Source organism: Neopsephotus bourkii, unplaced genomic scaffold (genome assembly GCF_033783945.1).
Source record: "Neopsephotus bourkii isolate Nb327-2 ecotype Australia unplaced genomic scaffold, CSIRO-AGI_Nbou_v1 NB_1634, whole genome shotgun sequence".
NCBI lineage: Eukaryota > Metazoa > Chordata > Aves > Psittaciformes > Psittacidae > Neopsephotus > Neopsephotus bourkii.
Window position 1 is genome coordinate 8586765 of NW_026902109.1, and position 15963 is coordinate 8602727.

Here is a 15963-nt window from a genome sequence, read left to right on the forward strand (position 1 = left end):
CAGAGTCAGACCTATTGACTCCTGCTACTTCTGTTCCTCATTGAAAATGCATGGTGGATGGAGCACAAAGATCTGCAAGATATTTACATTACTGCAAGTAACATATAATATGAAGCATGTTCAGTAATATGAATTTATTGTTTAACTGAATCAATGACTTTTTACATCATAGGAACATAATTCAACTGTAACTCTTTAGCACTTTTTTTCATTTTAAGTAACTAACTTTACTTGTCAGTTTTCAGACTCTGTGGAGCTATGTTATTTCCCTAATGGCCATTTATCCCTATAGGAGGGACCCTGTGCTATGAATGGGCCCCTGTCTGATACAAACCTGCCTCTCTGTGGAGGACAAGTAATGGGAAGACACCACATTGAAGCTGTCCTTGCTTGAACAGGTGATATGGCACCAGCAGTTTTCTCTCTGTCCTCATTCATGATCATTTAAAGATCATAGTGTCTGCACAGCCTTCCTCACTTGGAGTTTTCACCCACTGTCCCCATGATGCTTAAAGAAAATCACTGGATGGAATTTCACCTTGCTCAGCCAGAGTGGCAGCTGAGACTGAAGCCTGCCAGACACTCATCAGAAACTATTCTAATGAATCATTCTTCAGGGGCAGGCTAGGTTTTGTGTAATTCCTACTTCAACCAGAAATCCAAAACAAGTCCTTGATGACATAAAGGAAAGACAAATAAAATCTGAACATGTTTGGTCATTATAAAATGCAGTTAAACAGCTGAAGGACATCACAAGATAACAGAAAAAAAAACCCTAATTCTCTTTGTTGCTGCTGTCTGAAAAACAAAACAAAACCTCCACTTAAAAAAGAAAAAATAAAAAATTAAGACCCCAAAGCCAACTTAGTCCAAAATAGCAGTGGATATATCTTCTGATCGGATCTAAAGTGCTCTGAGTCTAATGGCAGAAACCTGATTGCCTTCATTGCTTCTTCTGGATTTTGGGTCAAATCATCCAGTACACGTGAGTCTTTTATATCTCTGTGATTAGTGCCTTGCAGCAGATGTTAAAAATTCAGTATTTGTCTCTTCTTTTGAAATTTTCAAGGCTTACAGGTTTTGTCTGATTTCACCTGAGAATTCAACAAACAGCTTGACACATCACAGTTTGCTTTTGGTCATTTGATCTGTCCTTTGGGCAGTCGTGCAGGCATTTTTCATTTCAGATATCCTCATTCACAGTGTGCTGGAGCAGTTTCCCAGAGCTGGTTCAGACCCTTAGAGCAAAGCAAAGAAGTGGATTTTAATTTTGAGTTGCAGCTGCTGTTGTCAAAGTTCAGTGCATTAAGCATGGATTTTGTTTTCATTGCTCTCTCCTAACTCCAGGAACTACATTAACTACAAAATGCGTGTGCTTAAAGTAAGTAAAATAATGGAGAAATATATTGTTCTTGTTATTTGAAATGTTACATGAGATCGTGGGTTCATTTCAGTAGCACAATGAAACCAAACTGCAGTTTTCACAAAGGCATAGTTTCAGATGCTTAAAGTGAATAGATAAAATTTTCATTTCTTTTCTTGTGCTGTTGCTTCACAGCAACACAACAAACAACTACCTCCATGTTGTAGAAATGAAAATCACTGCCTCCTTTTAGCTGCCTCTGGTTTCATGGGAGCTAAGAAAGCAGGATTTGATGATCCCCCCTTGTTTGCAGCCATAACCCCTCTGTTCAATTTTATATGCTTTGTATCATCTTTTACCCACCTATTTTCTCAGCTGAAAAGCCATTACACTGCAACCAACTGCAGTATTAAACTGTAACTTGAATAATATCGTATGGAAAATGGAATGAGTTGCTCACACTATATATAAAGGATGGTTTGGACATTGAGCATATGTTAAGGTGTAACTTCCCCAGCTGGCTAATGCAGAAAGGGCAATGTTGCTCACCCTCGTGACTGTCAGGAATAAAGGTGTGCAGGCTATAATGTCAGTTTCTCTCTTTTCTCATCCCCCCTCTATTGCTTCTGTTTCCACTGGTAAAATATTCATCTTTTCTACTCTGCTTTCTGTGGGTTTTTTTCACCCTTTTCATTCCCTGGCTGTGTTATTGAATAGGTGAGACAATACCCAAGACAATTTCACTGCCTGGCTGGAAGAAAGGAAGACAGAAGATTGGTGTTGCTATGGAGCAGTGTTAAGGTTACTTCAATACCTTTAGCATCATTTTGGCTGCAAAAGGGTGGCAGGAGGAAGTGCTTTTCAGAAGCTGCAATAATCCCATTATTTTTTCTTTTTTTTTTCAGCCTTGACTTTAAAATTCAAATTCTCTAGGAAAAAAACAAAACAACAAAACCCAAAAGAAACACAACCCCCCCCCAAAAAAAAACAAACAATTAAGAAGCAATAATGTAAACTGTTGTAAAGTTTACCCTGTATATCTGATTGTTGTGTTCCACAGAGACATACTCACTACAGACCTTTCTGTGGTCATATACATTGATACACATACATCAGTGTGTTTGAACCTTTACAAGTATTTATTATACTCATATATTTTGTGTGTGCCCATAAAAAATTTAGTGTATTTACTGAGAGCCAAGTTCACAGCAACCAGCTCAAGATCCCTCTCATATGCTGCCCAAAGGCCATTTGTGGCCTTGCTACAAGTGGCTGTAGAGTTTTAAGAGAACGGCAAGTTGGGGCTAAGGGATTTGACTGCTTGTAGAGTGACCTTGCGTCATCTTTCTCTGTCCCATGTTTTATAAGAGCACACAGCAGCCCACACTGATTTTGTCCAAATTTTTTCCAACCTGGATGACTTGAACAGTCTTCTACAGCATGTCGGTGAGGCCCCAGTGCAGGCTGAGAGTGGTGAACCCTGTCCCCAGGTGAGCCAAGATGTCTCATTTGTTCATTTATGCATCATCTGCAGGAAGCAAATTTGGCCCTTCACTTTCTCATTGCTGACACTGTAGCAACAAACGATGGCAACCTGAGGAGAACAATGCTGAGCAAGCAGAATGCTGACAGACTTTCAACTGTCTGACTCAAGTTAAAAGCAAAGCCATATCTGTGACTAAAACTGTAATCCAAAGCAAAAGGCCACTACCACCATCCATCTCCAGTGGCCATACTTAAGAGATTAATACTATGGAAACCTTTTTGAAATTTAAAGCGGCATCCTGAATGTTCAGTCTTGGAATCTCATGCAATTACAGATCTAAATCCTGTTAGCAGGATTGTTGCAAAAACAAGAATTAAATAACTATTTGAGAAACTGGATGCAAAGAGTAAAATGGATATTATCATATTACCATGCAGCGATTTGTAATCAAACTGTTGTTCTTTCTGTGACTTGTTAAAGAGGATTTCATGGCATCAAACCAGTTCCTAATAAGCAGATGTTCGTGATACAGAAGAGAAAACATTTTTTGCATTTGGAACCCTTGTTGGGAATCTCACTCCAAAGCCAATGAAATTAATACAGAAGGCAGAAGAATACAAAGAGAGCTGTGACTATCACTGGTTCCTCTACTATTTCTGAAGTAAATTTTCAACATAGGGTGGCTCTGCAAAGTTTCCGAAGTTGTGTTAAGGGAGTATTCACGTCTCTGCCCTGTGCAGCTCATGTTCAGGGCTAGGTTATCAATCAACATAAATCAGCTTGAAATATCAGTAAGAAATCAATTAACCCAATCATTAGCTAAATAGGTTATGAAGCTTGACCAAATATGAAAAGTTCCTGGATGACACACTGTCTCCATTTATTTTCCAAATTGCATGAAGTGTAGACACTGTCCTTCAGATTTCAGTGAGTCAGACAGTAGCAAGAGGTTTTGAAGCCCCTTGCCATTTATTGAGGTTTTGACATTTCCATGTCCATCTCTTCCATGTCCATCTTAGCCTCTTGGAAGGCAGACACAGAGAATGTGAACATGAAGACCTTAGGCCCGCTGTAGGAGAGGATCTGGTTCGAGATCATCTTAAGAACCTGAGCGTATGCAAGTCCATGGGATCTGATTAAATCCATCTGCAGGTCCTGAAGGACCTGGCAAATGAAGCTGCTAAGCCACTGTCCATCATATTTGAAAAATCATGGCAGTCAGGTGAAGCTCCCAATGACTGGAAAAAGGGAAATACAACCCCCATTTTCAAGAAGGGGAAAATGGATGACCCAGGGAATTACAGACCAGTCAGTCTCACCTCTGTGCCTGGCAAAATCTTGGAGCAGATTCTCCTGGAAGGCATGCTAAGGCACATGAAAAACAACAAGGTGCTTGGTGACAGCCAGCATGGCTTCACCCTGAAGCCCATGGCTTCACCCATGGTCACCATGCCTGACCAATTTGGTGGCCTTCTAGGATGGGGCTATGGAACTAATGGAAAGGGGTAGAGCAGTTGATGTCATCTACCTGGACCTGTGCAAAGCGTTCAATACTGTCCCACAAGACATCCTTGGCTAAATCGGAGAGAGATCAATTTGATAGACCACTCGGTGGATAAAGAACTGGCTGGACGGCAACACACAAAGAGATGTGGCCAATGGCTCAGTGTACAGCTGGAGACCAGTAACAAGTGGTGTCCTTCAGGGATCGGTGTTGGGACCGGTCTTGTTCAACATCTTTGCTGCTGACATGGACAGTGGGATTGAGTGCACCCTCAGCAAGTTTGCCGATGACACCAAGCTCTGTGGTTCGGTTGATACGTTGGAGGGAAGGAATGCCATCCAGAGGGACCCTGACACGCTTGTGAGGTGGGCTGATGCCAACGTCATGAAGTTTAACCATGTGTCCTGGGTTCAGCAGTAGCAGTCATTTTCCTCCTTCTTGGTAGCTGGTGCAGTGTTGTGTTTTGACTTTTGACCTGGGAACAGAGCTGATAACAGTGATATTTTGGATTGGCCAAGGACTTTGTTAGCCTCATGTTCTGCCAGGGAGGAGGGGAAGTCGGGAGGAAGCAGAGACAGGGCACCTGACCCAAACAGACCAAAGAGGTATGCCATACCACAGCACATCATGCCCAGGATGTAACTGGGAGGGTTACCCAGAGGGGCTAGGAGACTGCAGGGTTGGAGGAGATATCGGTTAGTGCTTGGTTGGGCTGGGGGGCGAGTTATCAGTCGGCTGGTGGTGAGGTGTTGTATTCTCTTCCCTTGTTATTTCCTTTATCATTATTATTATTGGTGGTAGCAGTCGTGGTTTGTGTTATACCTTAGTTACTAAACTGTTCTTATCTCAACCCATGGCAGTTGCATTCTTTTTGATTCTCCTCTCCATCCCTCCGGGAATAAGGGGAGGGCAAGAAGGCGGGGGAGTGAGTGAAAAGCTGTCTGACTGGGTTTAAACCACGACACGACAAGTGCAAGGTCCTACACCTGGGTAGGAGCAATCCCAGGCACAGCTACAGGTTGGGCAGAGAAGAGATTCAGAGCAGCCCTGCGGAGAAGGACTTGGGGGTGTTGGTCAATGAGAAAATGAACATGAGCCGAAAGTATGCACTCACAGCCCAGAAAGCCAACCGTATCCTAGGCTGCATCAAAAGGAGTGTGACCAGCTGGTCGAAGGAGGTGATCCTGCCCCTCTACTCTACTCTCGTGAGACCTCACCTGGAGTATTGTGTGCAGTTCTCGTGTCCTCAACATAAAACGGACATGGAACTGTTGGAGCAAGTCCAGAGAAGGGCCACGAGGATGATCAGGGGGCTGGAGCACCTCCCGTATGAAGACAGGCTGAGAAAGTTGGGGCTGTTCAGCCTGGAGAAGAGAAGGCTGTGTGGAGACCTTATACCAACATTCCAGTACCTGAAGTGGGTTTGTAAGGATGCAGGGGAGGGACTCTTCATTAGGGACTGTAGTGACAGAGCAAGGGGTAACAGGTTCAAACTTAAACAGGGATAGTTTAGATTGGATATAAAGAAGAAATTCTTTACTATGCGGGTGGTGAGGCACTGGAATGGGAAGTTGTGAATGCTCCATCCCTGGCAGTGTTCAAGGCCAGTTTGGGCAGAGCCTTGTGTGGCATGGTTTAGTGTGAGGTGTCCCTGCCCATGGCAGGGGGTTTGGAACTAGGTGATCTTAAGGTCCTTTCCAACCCTAACTATTCTATGATTCTAAATATGAAGGCACATTCCCTCCTTTAGTGTTCAAATGCTTTTTTTGAAAGCCTCCATTTTCATATCTTTATTATCTCTTTTTTTTTTTTTCCCTGAAACACTTCAGAAGCACTGCATAGCTAAAAAGCACTTCAAGACCATAACTGACTATAAAGTCACCTTAGCAATGTATGGACTTACTGCAAGATGACTGCATGAGAACTTTCAATGAATAATGTCATCACTCTTCTCTTACTTTTGTGTCATTTTCCAGAGATGAAAGTCTGAATGCTCTTATTTTAATCCATTCCTGAGGTTTGCTTTAATTCTGCCTGATCAATATGTGCACATCCTGCAGAAGTCTATTAGCGTACAGAAATTCCTCACTCTCCTACCAGCTAATATAGACAATCCGAACTGTAAACCAATTTGGATGACATGAAACTGCAGAGATGTGAGCAGAAGCTGAGCTTCCCATAAAATTCCATATTTACTCTGAACTTTTTTGGCTGAAATGCAGATGCAAGCAATTAGAAAAAAGATATATAGGCTTAGCATCTTGATTTAATTCCCATTCAGTTTTGCCTAGCTACAGAGCACGGACAGACACATGGAATAGAAAGGATGCCTCTTTACTATGTTCTGAATAAATTGTTATCTATTCATCTGAATGATTGGTTTAATGCAGTTTTGGATTAAAGTCTCATGACATGTAAGTTCAACACTGACTGTCTGATGCCCCAAAATATTAATGTTCAGGCTTTCAGTGCAGCCCAAAGGAGAAGTTTATAAACTTTTCAAACCTGATTTTTGGCACCTTGGGATCAGGATTTGCTTTATACAGACAGGTTTTGGAAGCCTGACTTCACAAATAGTGAGATACCCTGATAAGACCAGGGAATTAAAATATTCAAGTAGTTTTTCCATAGAATAAATATCAGAAAATCAAAATTGTGGTATGCTGCAATTGTTTCAACTACAATCCCTCAGTGTGAGGCTGATGATACATGAAGAGAGTTAGGAACTGCATAATGCGTGAATTGAGAAGGAATAGTGTTCACTTACCTGTGAGGTTCACAAAACCTGCACAAAATTTAAGAGAGTGAAAAACTAGTCAATGCTATCTTTTAATTCTTTAAGATATTTTCTAACCAAGTTAATAACACAGGCTCAAGTTAAAATCGTGAAGTGTAAAGCCACAGCGCATTATTAAGCCTGGCAAAAATGATGGTAATATGCTTCATGCTTTATGGCATTTTGCAGTTCAGACTGACATTTTACATCAGTAAAAATGTTTTGCTCTCTGCCTGAAATATCTAGAACACTGTACTTATAGATTACGAAGGACTTTTGTTTAAGCTGCATATGTGCTATGTCAACATGTACAGTCAACTTGTGCTTAACAGGTAATCTTCACATGCTATGGAAAGATAATCCAGGCCACAAAATGAACACTCCTTTTTTCCTCACATTTAAGCTCATCTTTGCATTCTGAAATATTTCCTTTTCACTATAATATGTAACATCGCTAATAACAAGTTGAATGTGCAGTTGTTATCATTAATTGGTCACTATTTTGCTACTAGAAAAGTATGACTAAAAAACTGAGGGTGAAGAAACACAAAGCAAAACATCAGATGATTCTAAAGGCTTTTGCAATGTGGGCCACTCTTCCAAACACCGTACATTCAGTATCATCTGCACCCACAAAAATATTTCAGATATATGAAAAGCTATCACCAAGCTAGGATTGCAGCACCGATGCTGTACTTTACGTTGATATTACCATGGAAAAATATAAGTTTGGAGGCAAAAGAGCAGTTCAAGATCTCAGCAGATTTTAGATGATTCTTTTTTTTCCCTTCCCCCTTCTTTCCTTTTCCTGGTCAAGACTGATATTTTTCTCCTACTGTGGAACTTGTGGCAAAGGGCATCTTAGATGGAAACCAGTAGTGTACATCTACTTGACAAGAATAAAGATAGCCCTGATCATATTGCCCATGAAACCTCAAAACTCTCATGAGTTATTCATATAACTTTTATGTAATATTTAATTTACAATCCACTGAGATCATGCATGGCCCTAGAAATAGTCAAACAAAAAGGTTACTGTTCATATATTTGATTTTTTTTTACAGTCCTATGGAATTATAATTTATTTTGACCTGATAATCTAGTACTGCACAATGGCAGTAAATACTTTGTAACAATATTAGTAGTACAATTCATAAAAAGCACATATTCCAATAAAAATGTTGTATATGCATTTGTGAAGAAAGGAACATTGGGGTGAAGGGAAGATGCTGGGGAGTTAATGAAAACCTTTCTAACTGGTGTAAAAAAACAGTAATTCTAGACATAGATGACAGATTTCCACAGCAATAAGTCATCCTCCTCTTTCTCTTTCATCACTTGAACTCTGCAAAACTGCATGATAGGAGTTTTATACAATAATACATGTGAGGAAAATCCTGACTGAGCAGTCTGCCCTGAGCAGAGCCATAAATGCTCTGTTGCTGTGTGGCTGCTGTTGTAATCCAACAGTTTTTCTTTGCAATTCCGATTGTTCCTTTAACAATACAATAAATTTTTTTCTCACAAAAATGCGGTTTCATAAGGCAGAATACTTAAAGTATATTCTTTTTTATTCTATATCTTACAAGCTCAATTGGAATTATCCCAGGTTTAGATTTGTCAATTGTTATCATTTACCTGAGCCTGCTTTATGGTACCATACAACTGAACTTTAGCTTGAGTGTCTTCCTGCCCAATGACACTCATCCTAATAATCAAAACTGAATATTAATATTTTCATGATTTTTTTCCCCCATAAGGATCAACATACTTTAAAAATGAGAAGTATCGTTATGCATGTTTAACAGCTGGAAAATGGAAATCAGAAAGGAAATGTTTTACCTGTGTTCACTGGGTGAATTGCAGAGAGTTTGGAATTTGGAACCCCTATTCTTTTAAAGTAGTACAAAGACTTAAGGAGTTCAGGGCTGTGTTGTACAGACACAACTATCGTAATTCTTGTTAGTGTGGGCACTTCTTGCAGGGCACACCATCATCAGTGGTAAGCCCTTCTGTGGATTACCTCACATGCATTTCCCACTCATATGAATTAAAATAAAAATGTGTAACTGTGAGTATTATTTGGAGACCTGGTTACAGAATGGAAAAGCATCAAAATATACCGGGTAGAATAGAAGAAGAAACGTAGGTAAAAAATAACATAAAATAACATAAAATAATTATTATAGTGATAACTTAAAAAAAAATTCAGATGGTTTATTTATATTTGTTATTGTTATTTAATGTTTCACAGTTGGTCTTGTGTCCTCAACATAGATCCATACATGCTTAAGTGCCACTGAGTGGAAAGCTGCATTGGATATCACTGTATTCTCTTGTTTCCAGCCAGTAGAGAAAGATAACAATATATTTTCTATTATTGACTTAATAGTTGTTCTTAAATATAATTATTTATTAATAATTTTAAACTATAATAATAGTACTAATCCTCATACAATTATGAAAATTAACACTGTAAACCTTGGGAAATGAGCAATCGCACTTACAGTATTTAACGTTCATGAGAAATATTTTTGTTTGGGATTAATGTCAGTACAGACAATGTGAGAGCAGCAGTCAAAAATGCCTGGTTCTCTGAATGCCAGTGCTCCCCTCTGTGTAAGACGCTGATTTAAGATTTGCCAGTGCTTAGCTTCATGTGTGAACTTTCTTACCAAAAATGGGCCATCTGGAAGAAGATGTTTAATCTTACTTGAGATATTACCTCTGGGAAAATAGAAGAGAAAAAGGTCTAGCTCAGTCAGAACTGGTTGTGAAGTGAAAGAAAATGATGAAGGGTAGCTTATTCAGGGCTTTCTCACAAATGTATATATTAAAAACCAACAGTAAGAATAATAAAAAAGAGAGGGAGGCAGTCTGTTCCAAAATGGAGGGAGCAATGGAAGAAGAAATAATATTGTGCTTTGCATTTGAATCCTGATATCATCAGGACTCATAAGGAGTAAATCCTTGGTCATTAACTTTTATGAAGTGCTGATTTCCCTTTTGGCTTCCACCAGTCTATCAGCCCTGCAGAGAGGACTGTATTTCTGCACACAGCTGAGCCAAGTAATTGCTTAGTATGATCCTTGAAGACAACATTTTCTCGCAACCAACCTCTCATCATCTACCTAATAGCTTTGAGACAGCCTCGGTCTGTCTGACTGAATGACCACTAATGACCCAACTGTTCTTAGGAAGACATAGCATGTTTTTCTGCCAAGACTTGAAGTGGTTCTGTTATGTTTAGTACTCATTGGGTGTATGATGTAGTGTAAAGCCAGCACAAAGCAGCCAGTTGTTGTCAAAGCTATCTTTCTCCCCACTGCCTGCCCTGTGTAGTAGCCTCTTTATTCCTTGCAAATTACCTGCAGCTTGTGTCTACAGCACACTGAAAACTGCAAGCCAGGACTGATGACGTTCTCTATGACCATTTTAAATAGTTTATGTGCTGGTTTCAGAAAATAAAACAGTTCTGAGATTAAGAAACTTTGACTATCATGTGTTAGGTCTTTTTGACTTTTTACAGGAGAGTACAGGTGGATCTGAAGTCTGAAGTGTAATGATATAAAACACAATTTCTTTCACAACTTCACAATTATTTCACACTTCACAACTTCACAATTATTTCACACTTCACAACTTATTGAGTATAGGGTCTAAAGTATAAAAAAAAAAAAAAAGGGTTTATGTTATGTGCTATATACAGGAAAAGAAGAGGATACCCCTGTAAACCACATTCTACAGAGAAGGGTTTTCAACACGTCTTCCAAGTGACTAAGGTACAGAGAAAGAATATGACATGTCAGCACAGGCTGAGGGACTCAACAAAAAAAACATCAAAAACCACAGAAAATGGTGCTCATCTGATGACTGTTGAAGGGAATGTGGATCTGTGTAGGGCACCTTCTATAGTATCACAAATTAGTGGTACAAGCGAGTATCCAAGGAAGGCAGAGTTTCCTAGAAAGGAAGTCTGGGATTGTCCACAGTACTTGTATAGCTTTAAAAGAAAAGACTTTCAGAAAGTCACCTTTCTTTCTTTTAGTCACACCAGGAAATTTAAAATCACACTTGGAAGGCAACCAGTATTACAACTGTTAGAAAGAGAAAAAGAGTTGAAAATAAGAAAGCCATCCTCCTGGCTAGAGTGCACAGAAGTGTTTTGAATATTCAGCACTTAACATGGAACTTTAAGAAAACAATTTTCTCTCAGCAAAAATCATCAGTAGTTTTTCAGCAAATATTGTAGAGAAACAGGGATTAAAAAAATAGATTGAGCAAATATATGGATAGTTTTATAAAAAGATATTTTTACTTAAGTGTCTGCTCTAGAAAAAAAATGGGAGAAACAAGATAAGGATATGTTTTCATAGTCCAGAAATAAAAGCCATGGAAGACATTTTTTTTTTTAAAGATGTAAATAAATGTTTTCCCTCACACTTTTTTTATCTCTCTCTTTTTTTTTTTAACACTTTAATTAGGTATTCTTTTTTCAGTTTCTCCTTGAAGAATAAATAAGAAAAAATGATGCCTTTTTAAGACAGCATTATTTTTGCATCATGAGTGCTAAATTCATTTCTGAAGCCTGAATGATAAATTTCTGTGCTGAAAGTCAGTGGGCTTTATGAATTCTGCAAATAAATGGGGGTGGGGGGGTGGGGAATAAAAGGTGAGGTAAGACTTAAGTGAACTAAAAAATTTTCCCAGTGATACATTACATGGAGCCTTCCACAAAACTTAAGACATAATATGAACCAGTTCATACTCATTCTGTACTATTTGAGTGTGCCATTTCCATGTCTGTTTTGATTGATCCTACTGTACATGACCAGCACATCATGCTCACTTTCTTTAATACTGACAGGCCGCTGTATCTATGTTTTTATGCAGTAGAGCAAGGTTTGGAATGCACCAGTATATGTAAAAACATTTCTCTTTCTAAGAAGGTATTTCTCCAGGCTGTATCGGACTGTTTCCTAGAAAAAAAAGCAATTCATTTCCTGCTTCTGTTGAAGACCTCAAAGTCAACAGCCCTTCGGGAAAGGGAGGGTTCTTCTGTAACCTCCCTCACCAGGAAACTTAGCACCTTTTATTTTCTTTCTCTTTGCAGCACTGCCCTCACACACAGTTTCTCCTACCCAAACACTTACTGTCAGGGAGCAGCAGCCACAAAAGTGTTTCTCTAAAAAAAATGGGTATGTATTTTTTGAACAGAAAAGGAATTCAGTGATGCTAATAACTCTTCTGGAGGAGGGAGAACCTGATATTTTAGTAAATGTTCCTCTTTGACATTAACTTTTTCTGTCCCTTATGTTAGGGGATTGTTTACATATAAAAAGAAAAAACTCCCATTTCCATTTATTTAAAAAAATATTAAAAACAAATCCCTCTGTGGCCCATCAGAGCTGAAAATACACTGAGCTGGATGCCTCTGGGTATTTATCGAACTTCAAGTGCCCATGACTCATTCCTTGATTACAAAAGAAAAAATAGTAACTTTCAAATTTGCTACACGAGAGACTGAAACAGAGTTCTCAATGCTACTGCATGGCAGAAGAGAGAAAAACTGGAAAGGCTATACCAACTCTAGTACAAAATGGGGTTGTGTTTTACTTCCCTAACATTCATGTTTAAAAAAAATTCTTACCTACTTTAAAGAGGAGGAATTTGAAATTAGCTCTGCATGCACCTCATAAGACTCATCATCAGAAAGAGAATGAATATGTGCTGAGCGTAGTGAATGCAGGAACAAAGATGTTATCAATACATGTTATTTGGAATACGTATGGAAAGAACAAAATGTATGGTACCACTCTTTCATCCTGATTCTGGTAAGGATGAGAAAGGAAGAGATTTGGTGCAAATTTTACCACTCCCAAAGTGGGAAATTAGGATGAAAGGTAACACCTGTGCCAGGGAGTAGGCTCTCTTTAAATGCAGCCATCCAACCAGAGTACCCTTATATGAAATAGAGTGTGGGTAAGATGGGGCTATGCTTGGTTTCAGGCTTTGCTTCTTGCATCTATTCTTTTTTAGCAGTTGCACAAGTGTCTGTTTCTTTTGTTGCAGTCGAAACCTGAATCTCCTCTTCTGACTGAGGACTTGCTGCAATGGTGATCTTCAGCTGCTTGCAAGCTATGGACAAAATCTGTAAGTGCCTCAAAATGTCCAAATATCAGCAAATAACAAATGCAACAATGTAGTTAGACTCAGGATATTAAGAATGCAGGGAGAATGTACAAAAGCATGAGAGGGTTGTTGTTTGGAACAAAAAGTGAATGAGAGTAATGTATTTAAATGTGGGGCATCCCATACTCTAGAGAGTGGAGATGCTTTATGACCAAGGCCTGAGCCTCCTCTTTTGAATATATCCATGGTTGTTTACCTACACATGAGTTGGTCCCAGTACAAATTTCTGGCAGTCAGGCAAATAAGTCTAAAAAGCAATGCACCAATAGAAAGTATAATTCAGATTTACTTACAGTCTTTGTTCAACCATTCATTCATTCATTGCAGCATGAAATACTTGCCTGAGAAAGTGGAGGGATCTAAGTGGAAAAAAAAATAAAAATTTAGGGTTTCAAACTTTATGAAAAAGAATGTCCTATGTCTTATGCACTATTTTCTCATTTTTGGCTTTCTGGGAGAATTATGAAGACTGATTACTCAACAATCAGTTCTTAATGAGCTTAATAAGCAACTAGTAGCATGACAATCAACTGTTTCTGTATTTTATGGCTGCATGCCTCATAGTGCCAAACTCTACAGTGGTGTCCCACAATCCACCACGTTGAACTCAGGGGACCCTGACCTCAGAGAGGCTGAGCTGGGTCAGTGGGCAAGGGTGCTGTATTACGTCCCTGGTCTAGTTGGGTATGGGAGCTTATGGATGGCTGTACTTTGTTAAGTTGCTTTGGCAGCACAGGTGACATGGACCACCTCCAAGTAGGTTAAAGTGACTCCTCTTCTGTATAAGCCTGGCTGTGACATAGTTTGGCTTTCCTGTGAAGCCTTGGACATGTTCAAATTAAACAGAGAGGGCAGATGTAACATTTACAGAGTGAGAAAAGATGTTAATGATAATGTATTGAGTTTTTCTTTTCCTTTTTTAAAAGAAAGTGTTCTTGATATTTTGCAGTTCTTGGTCATGGGGATTGCAGTCTGCTCCTTCTGTTAGAAGAATGGGAAAGGAAACATGGACAGGGAGCAAGATTGTCTCTCTAGCAATGTTAATACTGTCCATGATTTTGGATAATGTCTATAAAAGATAACCCAAGGAAGATAGGAAGGACTGAAAGGAAAAAATGTACTGAAGTCTCTTCTCACTTCAGCCTACTTACTGAAAATCTGACTGTTAGCTCTACCTATTCTCCTGTCTTTTGATTTTTAAGTATTTGAACTCTAATAAACAATATGATACAGTTTTTATACAGAACCTGTTATATATGATGTCATGCCTCTAATATTCAAAAGAAGTAACAATTTCTGTAGCATTTCATAGTAAAATGTAAGGTAGTCCATGTGAAGAGTAAACTGAAAAAATAATTAAAAAAATTATGATTCAGGTCTAGCTTTTTCCATGCTTGTTTCTAAGTCTGTTGTCATAGCTACTGCAGCATAAGCTGGCTCAGTATGTTCACTCTTTTTTAAAGACACATCCATCTTTTTAAGAAAACCGAACTAAGTAGATTTCTTGGAGGACGGGACAGAAATCAAAGTTGTCCTTGTGCATCCACATTTTTTATCATGAGCTGTTATTTAGATCAGGAGTATTCAGCCTTTATCAGCTAGAATCTATTTGTTCTTCAAGGCCACAGAAACAGGAAATAATTAGATGCTAGATCCTCACAGCTTTTAATATGAACCATATGAACTACACCACAGAATAACTGACGTCAGTCCAATTGTTCTTAGAATCAAACAATAGTTAGGGTTGGAATGGACCTTAAGATCATCTAGTTCCAAACCCCCTACCATGGACAGGCACACCCAGCACTCCAGCCAAACTGGCCTTGACCATTGCCAGGGATGGAGCATTCACAACCTCCCTGGACAACCCATTCCAGTGCCTCACCACCCTAACAGGAAAGAATTTCCTCCTTATATCCAATCTAAACTTCCCCTGTTTAAGTTTTAACCCATTACCCCTTGTCCTATCACTACAGTCCCTAGTGAAGAGTCCCTCCCCAGCATCCCTATAGGCCCCCTTCAGATACTGGAAGGCTGCTATGAGGTCTCTATGCAGCCTTCTCTTCTCCAGGCAGAACAGCCCCAACTTTTGCAGCCTATCTTCATACGGGAGGTGCTCCAGTCCCCTGATCATTCTCATGGCCCTCCTCTGGACTTGTTCCAACAGTTCCATGTCCTTTGTATGTTGAGGACACTAGAACTGCACAGAATACTCCAAGTGAGGTCTCACAAGAGCAGAGTAGAGGGGCAGGATCACCTCCTTTGACCTGCTGGTCACACTCCTTTTGATGTAGCCCAGGATATGGTTGGCTTTCTGGGCTGCGAGTGCGTACTTTTGGCTCATGTTCGTTTTCTCATCGACCAACACCCCCAGGTCCTTCTCTGCAGGGCTGCTCTGAATCTGTTCTCTGCCCAACCTGTAGCTGTGCCTGGGATTGCTCTGACCCAGCTCTAGAACCTACCTTGCACTTTTTGCAGCTAAACTTCATGGGGTTGGCATCAGCCCACCTCACAAGCATGTCGAGGTCCCTCTGGATGGCATTCCTTCCTTCCAGCGTATCAACCGAACCACACAGCTTGGTGTCATCAGCAAACTTGCTGTGGGCATACTCAATCCTACTGTCCATGTCAGCAACAAAGAT

At 39.6% G+C, this 15963-nt stretch overlaps 1 long non-coding RNA gene across 1 annotated transcript; it reads left to right on the top strand.

The window, feature by feature from the left end:
• The first annotated feature begins 13150 nt into the window (after positions 1 to 13150).
• Positions 13151 to 14696, top strand: LOC133223255 (uncharacterized). Its single transcript, XR_009728504.1, has 2 exons — positions 13151 to 13282; positions 14271 to 14696. It is a non-coding gene; the product is annotated as an uncharacterized LOC133223255 (long non-coding RNA).
• Positions 14697 to 15963: the final 1267 nt, after the last annotated feature.